Here is a 12,548-nt window from a genome sequence, read left to right on the forward strand (position 1 = left end):
GGCTCTGGGTACCTTTAGTCCTTGATGAACCTACAATCCCTATATATCCTCGCAACCAGAAAGGTCCAGCAGATGTAACCGTACATTGCGTTAAAAAATCTGCCTCAGACAGAAGAAATTACAGGAGAAAACGTAGACTAAATTTTTTATTTCAACTGGTACTTTCTATAGGAAACCTTGAATGATCTACACAAATGATCCCTTGCTAAATTCAGAATTTTGGCTACTTTTTAGAAATGTATAGCTTTCCGGGATCCATTATTGGTTCCACACTCATTTCTACAACTTACTGAAAGGAAGTTGAAATCACAAAAAATAGACAAAATGGGCAATGTCTCAGTAAAATGCCAAAACTCTAGCAAAATGTAGGTTTTTTGACAAAAGTATGCTTGTTCCTGAAAGCTGGGAAGATGGTGATTTTAGCACCACAAACCCTTCGTTGACACCATTTGCAGCCCTCCGCCCCCCCCCCCCCCCAAAACCCACAATTGACCTGTATTTTGGCTAATTTGTCAGTCCCTTCCAGGAGAATCCACAGACCCTGGGTACCTTTAGAATCCTCAGCATGTTGGGAAAAAAGAATGCAAATTTGGTGTAATACTTTGTGTACAAAAAGTTATGGGGACCTAAGGGAGAACTACTGCAAATAGCCCAAATAATCAGGCTTAGCAATTTTGGGGTAGGGGGCGGCTAGCAGCGACGAAGTTATTTATAATACACCCTGAAATCTGGGCTACATAGGGGGGTCACATCATATTTAAAGAGGAGATTTTGAGCTGTCAGAGATGCTTATTTGACTTATTTGAATTGCAGTTTTTACACTGCTTCTGTCAGCTACAATGGTAGACCTGAAGCCATATTTGCGCTGCCACTGTAGTGGATTGCACAATAGGTGCTGCAGTCCTCTACTGCCAATTAACTACCAGGCTGTAGGTACATTTTGTACCATACACTAAGGACTTATATCAAATTTAAATATACCAATTAGGAGTATGGCAATTCGACCATATTAAAAGGTGAGATTTAGTATTGGTTAGCAGGAGCAAAGTGAACAGAATTCTTACGTCAGCAAAAATACAGATTCAAGCAACATGAGGGAAAAAGTAGATGTCAATATTTTGTCTGTTAGAAGCACAGAAACAGTGGAGCATGAAAGGATAAAAAAAATTGGAGTGCTAGAAGACTCGTTTTTAAAGCAACTATGATGAAGAGAGAAAGATAACTCTTTCGCTGAAACCTGAAAGCTTTTACTAATAAACTGACCACTAAGATTACCATCTGCCTCATTTGGCGGTGAAAGAGGTAATGGTGCTACAGTGGAGTAATGCAGTTATCTCTCGGATTTATGCTGAATTGGCTCCCCCTCAGTGCCGTAGGGGCCTGCGTATCTTGGGCATGGTTTTGCTCTTTAGTGGCTGCACCATTGAGCTGCCATTTGTGTAGGTTTTACATTCCACGCTCTGATCTGCACAAGTTCTTTGTGAAAAAGTGCTACCTTCACTATCGAAGTAGAAGGTTGTGTAATGATGATGCGCACATCATATTAGGTCATACAGTCCCCTCACCACACTGACATAGGCTCCAAGATATACAACCTGTCCACAATGGTGAACGGTAAACCACAATGCAAACATGTCGTAGTGGACATGTGGTTGCAATTTTGCCACATGGTGCAAGCCAAGCTATAAAGGAGACAGCCTGCCAGAGAGTGAAGGGTGTCATTTCTCAGGTATATATGAAACAGTTCCTGGGTGAGATATGCACTGAGATTGACTCCACCAAAACAGAACTTAAGACATGCCTGCAGGATTTACGTGAGAAAATCTCTGAGCTCTGATCTAAAGTGGATGCACTAGATTGCACAATTGAAGTACATACAGAAGGAACTCCTCTGGAGTATAGTTCAGTCTTTAAAAGAATAAAATATATACTTCAAAATGAAGTAAGAGAGCCTGGAAAATAGAAAGTAGTGCATTAACATCCAAATCGGAGGAATCCCTAAATGCATGGAGGGCGACGAATATTGGATGTACTTCATGACCTTCTACAGTCGAAGGCGAATTGGATGCCCTCCCCAATCAGGCTGGATCAAGTACATAGGTTGACTGCAGTTACATCCTGCTCCAAACAACATAGTGGATATTATCACAAGAGTCCACTAATTTATTGGATCTTGAAATAATAAACAAATATATAAACAAAAAAAAAAGTCAAAAGACAAACCAGCAAACCCTCATGAAAGTCGCCAGGGAGAAAATAACTCAACTTTAAGAGCTGCCCAAAACAGCTGTACTTGGCCCTCTCCTTAGTACCTCTGAGGAAAAGCAGAGACTTCTGCCCCAAAATATTTTATGCAAACACCCCAACAGGTACCAATGGGGTCATCTTTCATTGGAAAGGAAAACAACAACTTCTGTGTTCACTCACTGATGCAAAATCTCAGCCCCATCAAGATTAACAAACCGGACAGATCAGGCTAACAAGAGCTACTCCTTGAATGGCAGACTATTCGACAACCCCCATGTTGGAAATGGCCCTTTTGCAGGGTTATCCCCAAACTTTTTGCTTCTTCTGGCTTCTTTTTCTGCCCCGTTTATGTTGGCTTTGGGACCCTGGGCACGTTACCACTACTAAATAGAGCTAAATGCATATGCTCTCTGGGTAAATTGTGAACACAATTGGTTATCCATGATTGGCATATTTGATTTACTGTGAGCCCCTAGTAAAGTGAACGAGTGTGCCAGGGCTTGTAAATCAAATACTAATAGTGGGCCTGCAGCACTGATTGTGCCACCCGTGAGTAGCCCTGAAAGGGTATCTCAGACCTGCCACTGCAGTGTCTGTATGCTGTTTTAAACTGCCATGTCGATCTGGCAAGTGCACACACTTGCCAGGCCATAACCTTACCTTTTCTTACATGTGAGGCACCCCTCAGGTAGGCCCAAGGTACCCCCATGGGCAGGGTGAGGTGTATGAGAAAGGTAGGACATGTACTGGCATGTAGGACATGTACTGGGGTGTGTGACATGTCCTGATAGTGAAATACTGCCAATTGTTAGGATAGAATGGGAGATACTTTGCAACATCTTACAAGTATAACTTCATATTGGGTCATAGAAGAATAAAGTTTAGGCTCTCTGAACTCATTTATTAGCACATCTTTTAGCCTTCCTAAATATTGCTCAGTGTCCAGCACGATCTCTGCTTTACATTGGCTGCCGGTTAGGCAGAGAATTAAGTTCAAGTCGCTATGCTTGGCCTTTAAAATCTTGAAGCTTTCTTCGCCGCCGGCACTTGCCAACCTGCTCTTTCCCTACACCCAGTCGTGGTCGTTGAGATCGGAGGCCTTACATCTTGCAGTCTGCCCCGTTTTAAACTCAGTAGGATGGGTGGCCGCTCCTATCGAGTACTTGCCGCTGGTTTGTGGAACGCTCTCCCGGTGCACATCCGTGCGTTGAATAATCTCACTGTTTTTAGACGTGCGATTAAGACCTTTCTGTTTTCTGTACCCGGTTAGGGCTTTCTAATTTGTTCTGTGTTATGTTTCAGTACCTGCTCAAGCGCCAGGACGCCCCTTCGCTGGGGCAGCTGTGCGCGATATCAAAATTAATAACATAACATAACATAAAGATGGTTCTTAAATTGTTTGTTTGAAAATGCTACTTTCAAAAAGTAGGCATTTTCTTGTTTAACCATTATGTGTGCCTCTGCCTGTTTGTGGATGGACTGTCTGGTTTTGGAGTGACCGGGGCTGGGGGTGTGCATTCACTGTAGATAGACACTGTGGGGGGTGGGTGGGGGGGTTGAGGTGTGCCTGGCCCTTCCTGGATGACAGCTGAGCTGAATAGAGGAGCTTGGATGCATTTAGAGTAGTGGGAGGAGTTTCCCTTGCACCTGAATAGGGCCCGTCTCCCTTGCACAATGAGGTATCCACCCCCCTGTGGTCATACTGCACCAGTGGGAACAAAACAGGTTTGGACTGGCCTCAGAGACCCTTGCACATAGAAGAAGAACAAAGACAAAATGGGGTATAAGTAGTGGACCTTAAGCCCCAGAACGTTAGATTACTTCTGGAATCAAGAGGAACCTCTGCCAAGCTGTGAGTAGGACTACACCTTTGCTGTATGTGCTTTCATGGGTTGGTCTGCAGTTGCTGCTTTTGTCATGGAGAGGACAAAGGACTGGACTTTGCTGTGTATCCTGCTTGTGAAGTTTCTCCAAGGGCTTGTGTGTGCTTGCCTCCGGTTAAGAAGTCTCGGACACGAAAGACTTCCTGCAACTCTGCTGATGCTGCTGGACTCTGTCATTTGTGAGTCCTACTCTTGACTGAGGTGCATCCTACCAGTTACAGGGTCTCAGAGGAGGGTTTTTCAGCTAATCTTTGCAAGAACTGGCGTCAAACATCGCAAAACCATGCAAAGCCTCTCGGAACAGACGCAGGATGATGCAAAGCCTTGCCCAGTCCAGCCCAACAGCTAAAAGCCTCTCGGAACCGACACAGTGCAATGCGAAGCCTCTCCGAATCCCTGCAAGTGACGCTAAGCCTCATTGCGCTGCCCCCAGCACTGATGCTGAATGCGCAAAGCGATACATTACCTCTGGTGTGTCACGCATTGCACCTGTGTGGCAAGTTTTCCCACGCATCATCCGCAGATCAGAATGGTCTTGGATTTCGATGCATCGTTTTCCCCTACAGTCCGGATTCTACGCATCACTTCTCCTGCGTGCAGCAGAACTGTTGCCTCAACACCCCAAGGACTTAGGAACTGACACATCACCATGTTTTCCAACACTTCCTTTCTTTGCAGCTGGTTGGCCTTGTGAACTTTGACGCATCTACAGGTACTTTGGTGTAAAATCACGCATCTATCTTTCTTTTTTTTATGGAACATGTTGCTTAAAACATTTTTAAGTTCTCTTTTGAATTGTGTATGTTGGATTGTTGTCGTTTTGGTCTGGTTTGGTTTAGATAAATATACTTTATTTTTCTAAACTGGTGTGGTGTCCATTTTTGGTGTTTTCACTGTGTTACTGTGTTTGGGTACAAATACTTTACACATTGCCTTTGGGATAAGCCTGCCTGCTCGTGCCAAGTTACCAAGGGAGTGAGCAGGGGTTATCTAAAGTGTGACTCCCTTAGCCTGACAAGAAGCAAGGGTCCCTATCAGGGAAAAGGTGCATACTTCTGCCAACTAGAGATCTCCATTTCTAAAAGCCCCACAGCGAATCGTTAGATCAAATGAAGAGGGTAAAGTGGATGTCATCTCATCTCAAGAAAATAAGGGGGTGCCCAAGACGGGAGCTTTGACCCCCTCGCCTCCAGCCACCACAAGTGGGGCACTGGAGCAGACACAAGAACCATAACATTATTTGTAAAGAGGGTGGTAAGCAGATATAAGAACAAACCTCACACTCTATTCTCATGTGGGTCCAGAGCCTTTCGACATATCAAAACTTTCTAATGGTTGTGAGTGCACACACTTTTAGGGCCTGAATTTGCTAAATAAAAGACATCAGCTATGGGAGCTCACAGTTAAGTAGGAACACAGACATACCACAAAAAAGAAACTCCCTTAAAGTGTACCAAACACGTATGCGACGCACAATATTCCCACCAAATTAGGGCCTCAGTGGAGGGTAAAATTGCAAGGTTGGCCATAATGTGCAAAGCACACATAGGTAAAGGCAACATTGATATCAACAGGGATAAACAGTAGTGATATGTTAAAGTTCAACTGCAGCACCATGGGTATCCCCAAGACACTTGTCAACATCTAAAAATATGAAAACTGTGCAAGACACTAAAAACACTACTGTGAAACCCGGGACACCTTCTCAGTTACAGCGAAGGAACGTCACCCCCTGAATTGCCCCCAGAAAAGTCCTAGAGATGAAAAATAAAATGGTAATTAATTTCATTCATTACCATTTTGTTTTTTATCAACCCGTCCCGAACAGTGTCTCCGGGCGGGTGGGGCCTGCTGAATGGCAGGGAGGGGTGGTGAGATGCCTGTGCACTAGTTTAACGTGTGCATGTCTATTTGGCTTGATGTCTTGCAATGGCCAGCCACACATGCACACTTTAAACCAATCTAACCCAGCTGTTTGAGACAGCTGGATTAGAGAGAGCAACCTTGCTTTGGTGATTTTTGTGGTTCTGTCTGTCTGGTGACAGGTCACAGAGAATTAAAATAAAAAAAAGGCATGCACATTCGCTGTTTGTTTTAATACTATTGTCAAGAAGGAAAATTGGTTTAAAATGGGTGTCCTCTGCCCCACCAAAATATATGGATTGGGTTAGGTCCGCTAATATCGTAAATATCCTAGATCATTGCTGCCTATTTAAAAAGAGAGCAAGAATTTGGGAGGTATAGGAGCACTGGGTTAAGAACACTTTCTAGACAACATCCACATAAGGCCCAATGATTATGAAACAGGTGAAAACCATGGCAGGGATGAGGAGAAACACCCAGGTCGACAGACAAAAATCCTCAGTTTGCCTCGCTTATCTGAGGCCCGCACTCAGGAACTTGAGAGAATGGTCGGAACCCTTCAACCAAAAATAATTTCTTCTCCTTTGGCGCTTCACTTGAGCTCATGCCTCTCACAAAACCTTTTCATGAATGAAGACTTGGGGTGGGGGGATGGTAATTTATTAAAAAGATCCAGCATAGTGGCACCAGGGTTAAAACTCTACCAAGAGAAAACAGGATAAAACAAATCCTCAGGAATAAAAAAGGTACAAAAAAGTGCTAACATCCTAGATATCAAATGAAAACCCAAATACTGCATGCAGGATGGTATTCAGGGACCTTTTTTCTTTTTTTTTCGCAGACCACAAAACAAAAATTAACGGTCTAAAGGACACCCTGAGAGCATGTTTGGGTAGTGCAGGTGTTCACAGACAACATCACCGCCATGTGGTACTGCAACAAACAAGGCGGGGTGGGGTTGTGGACCCTTTGTCAGGGGGCTCAGCGCCTCTGGACATGGCTGGAACACCAGGGTGTCACCCTGGTGGTTCAACACCTGGCAGGTTCCCTGAATGCCAGGGCGGACAAACTCAGCCGCCGGTGCATGATGGATCACGAATGGCGTCTGAATTCGGACGTGGCACAAGGTCGCTTTCAGCAGTGCGGAAAGCCTTGGTTAGATCTATTTGCCACCGAAGAGAATGCGCAATGTCATCAGTTCTGCGCGTTGGAATTTCCAAGGCGGAACTCGCTCGGAGACGCTTTTCGTCGCGTGTGGAGCTGCGGTCTGTTGTACGCCTTTCCACCTATACCACTTCTGCCCAGAGTGCTGAAGAAGACCGGGCCCAAGTCATCCTGGTGGCTCCGGACTGGGCACAAAGATACTGGTATCCCAAGCTACTCAGCATGTCAGTTGATCCCCCGATTTGTCTGCCTCTTCAGGAGGCCCGTCTGTCGCAGCAGCAGGGAACGGTCCTCTACCCGAACCTGTCCAGTCTCCACCTACATGCGTGGAGTTTGAGCGGCGACAGTTGAGGCGACTCGTCCTTCTTTCCTGCCCAAGGTGGTTACAGCCTTTCATATCGGGCAGTCCATTACCTTGCCCACCTTCTTTCCACCTCCGCATCCCTCGAAAACGTGCCCTCGCCTTCTATCTAGACCGCAAACAAAATAATGTAGGTCACTCCACATAGTTACTCCTCTCACACTATTTTCTATTCTTCTATTTTTCTATTCTTACACTACTAGCCAGTGGTTCCATACCACGTGCAAAATGTAGGGATGAGAACGGGAAACCCTAGCGAGTGGGTTTTTATGCCCTTCAACCATCAGAGGCCACTAGGACCATACAAACTCTCACAATGGGTTTACAGTAAAGTAATTTAGCAGCCAGCATTTTTCTCAGTAGTTTGTACTTAAGGTTTAACATTCACAAAGGGAGGAAGGGTGCTCTTCTCTTGAATCTTGATTAGGTTTTGGGACAACCACTGTTAATGTTTCCCTTGTCATTGGGGAAAGTAAGCTCTATTTTACTGAATAGTTCTATAAGTTCAGCAAACGGGGCATCAACAACCCTAGAAAAGTTATATTGGAGTTTGGAAAGAGGCCATCCATGAAGTTTGAGCAGGAGCCTGACCAAATTCAAAATCTAGGACTGACAACTTAGTGCCGCCAGTTGGTCTTTCAACCCCAGAATAAGGACCAGGAGCGGAGTTGCACATGCTTATTTATGTATTTACTTACTTCTTTGAGGAGTTTTATGTAGCACTAATATGACCCGTCAGGGTATCAGAGCGCTGTACAAATAGTAGGCAAGTCATACATTTAGAATGAGAAAGCAATAAGTTATAAACGAGCAACAGAACTGCAAAGTTACCATTGGTTAGGTAGATTTATGCTTGATGCTGGAGGAGCAGAGATGGGAATAGAAAGTATAGAAGATGGCTTTAATGTAATTCTATGCATAGTAGAGGTCATCATTTTCACCTTGCAAGGTGTCAGTTACCATCTATTAGTGTTTGTTTTAAATAGGCGTGCCTCTAATCAACCATGCTCATCACCTTCGGTTTAGAGATGAGATGTGTATTCTGTAAAGTCTAGACACCTTGGTCTCTCCAGTAATGTAGCATACTACTTGTTATGCTCCAGTAAGGAGGTTATTAATAAGCGGTCTTGAACAACTTTTTTGTACTTAAATAATGCAACTCTTTTCCTTCGTACAATATTCTTCTCCTTCTCACAATGCATGCATTCCTTACTCCTAGACCTATTTTGATGTACAATCCTTTGACCATGATCTTCACAGTTTCTCACTCTATGCTTGCCTCGCCCTTTGAGTCAGTATTCTCTTTGATATAATTTACAATGGTATCTCAAATCACATTTTGAAGGCTGGTTCGTGTAATGCAGATGGTTGTAATCTCCAGGTATGGATAAAAGTTAGCCACCTTCTCCACAGGAATTAAAGCAAAGCAGGAGGAGTGATTAACTATTGTTCTCTCCAGGTATTCCACATTAATAATCAAGGTCGTTACATGGTGGTGGAGTGCTAGGAGGTGAAGAATATATCCTAAGCACCACAGAGGTTATATACTGGAGAGTAGTAGGAATATTCTCTGTCAAGAGGATGGGTGTTCCTCTACACTTCTCTAAATTTCCAATTTGCCAGTCACAATTTGAAGTATTGTGCTCTTTTGGAGATAACTGACCCAGGGAGGGTTAAAATGATCGATCTATTGTGTCCATAATATAATAGCAGCCCCGCACCCCAGATGAAAAGCACCTCACTGTCAAGCAGGACTTTGCATCAGTAAACTTTTTTATAACTGATTTTTTATTTTTTATTTTTAAATGATCAAACTTTGGTGGATATCTGGAGATCATTATGTTTAGTTCTCCAGGTCAATTATTTGTTTGGTGCACTAGAAGGTGGCTTCATCCCATTGAAAACGACTCTTTTGTATGAAGTGTATTTGGAGCAGCATACTTCTCCTCTTCGGCATGTCTGTAGTGTCTCTCCTTTCACCCCTATTTAATGTGTCACCTGAAGGAATGCTACATGTGCTCCTTTGCATCTAATAAATGCCTTGATCTAAAATGCTTTCAGTCACTATCTATACATATTCCACAAAAGGAAGGAGTAGGTTTCCTTCTGAAATGGGGCCAAATTATATTATGCGCTTCACATGTAGATAAATATGTACAAGCTGATGTTTTGAGTCTCACAGTATGCTAAACTTCCAGACCCATTGCCAGATGTCGGACTGTTCCATTTAAACTATGTTGCGCCTTTGCAAACTTTTATGCTGGGGGCTACATTTAATTACAAACAGAATTATTTTTCCTAAGTTCATCAGTATTAACCTCTCATCAGCTTGTACTTTAGAACATAGGCCTTAGTGAATGCTAAAGGATTCTATCTTATGAGGGGCAAGTTGGGAGCAGCTGTACTAAGACATCTGCAATATTGTAATTACAAAAATCTTAAAGGGAATTGGCAGGGTCATCCCTACTACTTTACATAGTCACCTTGGCAGCCATTAGGGTGACGTGGGGCCAACTGCCACGCTTGTCAATTTACCAGTGTCAGATTTAAAATCTGCACGTATGGCCTTAGGATCTTCTGGTGAAGCGGTTGACTGGTGGTCACATATCACCTTTACTGGAGCCAAGTTTGCCTTTTTTTAGGTTGAGCTTAAACAGCGCTTGCACTGTCGCTTCGAGACATGTTGTATATATTTTGTGGGCCTGCAGCCTGCCTGTTAGACCTGGCACCATTGGCGTGGGTCTCCCTTCCACTTTTGTTTGCTGTTTTGCTGGCCTAGATGCTTTGGGCAAAGTACCACTGCTATTCAGTGCCACAGTGCAAGTGCTCCCTATTGTAAATTGTTCTAATGGATTAGTGCCTCCATGATTGGCTTTTAGGTTTCGCCCTGGCGTTGCAACTGCGTAGCAGTTGCTCCGCCCAAGGGCGAAATCTAATGTTAGCTCTATAGTGGCGACTTGAAACCGCCCCTTCTTCCATTGGCTAGCTCCATAAATGGAGGCTAGCCATTGGAAGAGATTGGCCGTCAATCACGTTTTCCAGCGAAAACGCGATTCGGGGGCGTTTCGGAGTCTTTTTTTAAGCCCCGCCCCTTGTTGACGTGTGTCCCGGGCCGTGCTGTGATTGGCTGCAGGCCCGGGACACCCCAGTGACGTCATTTCCCGGGCCGCGCTGTGATTGGCTGCCGGCCCGGGACACCCCCGTGACGTCAGCCAATCACAGCACGGCCCGGGACCTGACTTGTTCTAAGTTCCTTAAGGTAAACAGCAGCTTGTCAACCAGGGGGTACAATATACGGACAGGGAGATGGATGGGTGTGTGTAGGTTGACGTACTTACAGGAAGAATTTTCTTTTCTTATTTAATTAGCATTGGAGTGATGACTGTTGAAAGAGACAGAAAGGAAGGTAAAATAGAATTTCTGGCAGAAAAAACGCCAGTCTTGCTTTTCGACAGGTGTCAGGCACACTGCGGGGCGGAGGGAGGGTGCCTTGTAGAATTGTATGGTTGTTAACGTGTGTGCATTCTACATTCAGATGATTGTATATACTTTACGTCTATACCAGCGACACTTTACATTGAGCGTTTTTCTCGGCTTGTACTCTGTCTATTTGAAGCAGCTGAACATTTAGACGCACAAACCAGTGGCTTCAATACCCATAGTTGACAAACGATTCTTACTCCAGAATTATTTTTAGTAATGTGTATAAATTACACCATTCTTGTGTTGGAGTAAAATGTAGCCCCCGCCAGTTTCTCTCAGGAGTTGTTGCATTCAAATGTTTATAACTGAGAGAGGGTGTTAAGGCGGGAGGGAATGCTGCTTACAGGTGTGTAAACAATGGTTATCGCGGGTTTCGTGAGATCATCCCTTCTATTTTTTTGCACCGTACACCAGTTTCACTCCAAACGAACGAAAACAACCACGCGTTTTAATGTTTCGGGCCAGATCATAAACACCTATTTCTCCTTGGAAATAAATCTGATTTTGGAAGGTTCCGTGCTAGGGGCGCGCGCACGCCAAGGTTATGGTGGCCTTTTCCGCCCTGCCAATCAAGTTGTTCGGGAATGATCCAGAGTGCACGCGCCGAGCCCGCGCGAGGGACGCTGCCTCCGAGCCCCGGGACTCGCCCGCCTCGCGCCACCGAAACTCCGCGCGCCGCCTCCGCTCAGTGCCGAGGCCACCGTGTCCCTCCCGCACGCCCCGCACCTGGGAAGTCCTCACAAGACAGCGAGCTATTCTTTCCACTTGCTCACCAAGTCTCAGAAAGTATTTTGTTTTGGGAAATTCACGTTTATTTCCTCTTATTTATACAGCGCCTCCTCCCCGCGCGTCTGATTCGAGGCACGTAGGGCAGGTAGCCCAACACAATTAATATATACAGCGCGTGGTGGCATGGAGTGTGATATTTCTTTCTGGCAGCAAATCCACATTTTGGGCACGGGATTCGAAGGCGTGCAGGAAATGGGAACCTAGAAGTGCAGGTACTCCTTATGCCAGAGCAGCACCTGTTTGCTAAGGAGCAAGGGGCGGGTCTCGCCCTTTAAAAGTATTGCGGCCCTGCTGAGCAGTGCAGGTCCTCCCCTGTTCAAATTAAACAATGGGACGGAATCGGTCCCTGCTCATTGAAAGCACTGCGAGAAGGCGAAAAAAGATGCACTAGCCATACGAGTGTGCCCTTGGGCACTAGCCGGAGCAAGGAAAATGGGGTCTGATAGCTGATCATGCAGTAAAGTACATCAATAATCGAGGTGCACTAGGTCCCCTTAGACTTTTGCCCCTCCCAGTGCCACCGCGCCGTCAGCATCATTGATAGCGATTCTCCTCAAAAGAGTAAAAATCGGGGTTCACTGGGCCCCTTAAGACTTTTACCCCCCTCCCCGGTGCCGCTGCACCTGCACCTGCTGCACCATTGATAGCAAATCCCCTGAACAAAATGCAGGCTGTAAATGCGTATTAGAACATGTGCACCTTTATGTTCAAATCAAATATAGCTTGACCTCGTCATGCTTTGCACGTGACAATGGGCA

At 45.0% G+C, this 12,548-nt stretch overlaps 1 protein-coding gene across 2 annotated transcripts in view; it reads right to left on the reverse strand.

The window, feature by feature from the left end:
• CLPX (caseinolytic mitochondrial matrix peptidase chaperone subunit X) overlaps positions 1-12,548 on the reverse strand; it is a 480,932-nt gene that overhangs the window by 384,017 nt on the left and 84,367 nt on the right. The window lies entirely within an intron of this gene.

Source organism: Lissotriton helveticus, chromosome 3_1 (genome assembly GCF_964261635.1).
Source record: "Lissotriton helveticus chromosome 3_1, aLisHel1.1, whole genome shotgun sequence".
NCBI lineage: Eukaryota > Metazoa > Chordata > Amphibia > Caudata > Salamandridae > Lissotriton > Lissotriton helveticus.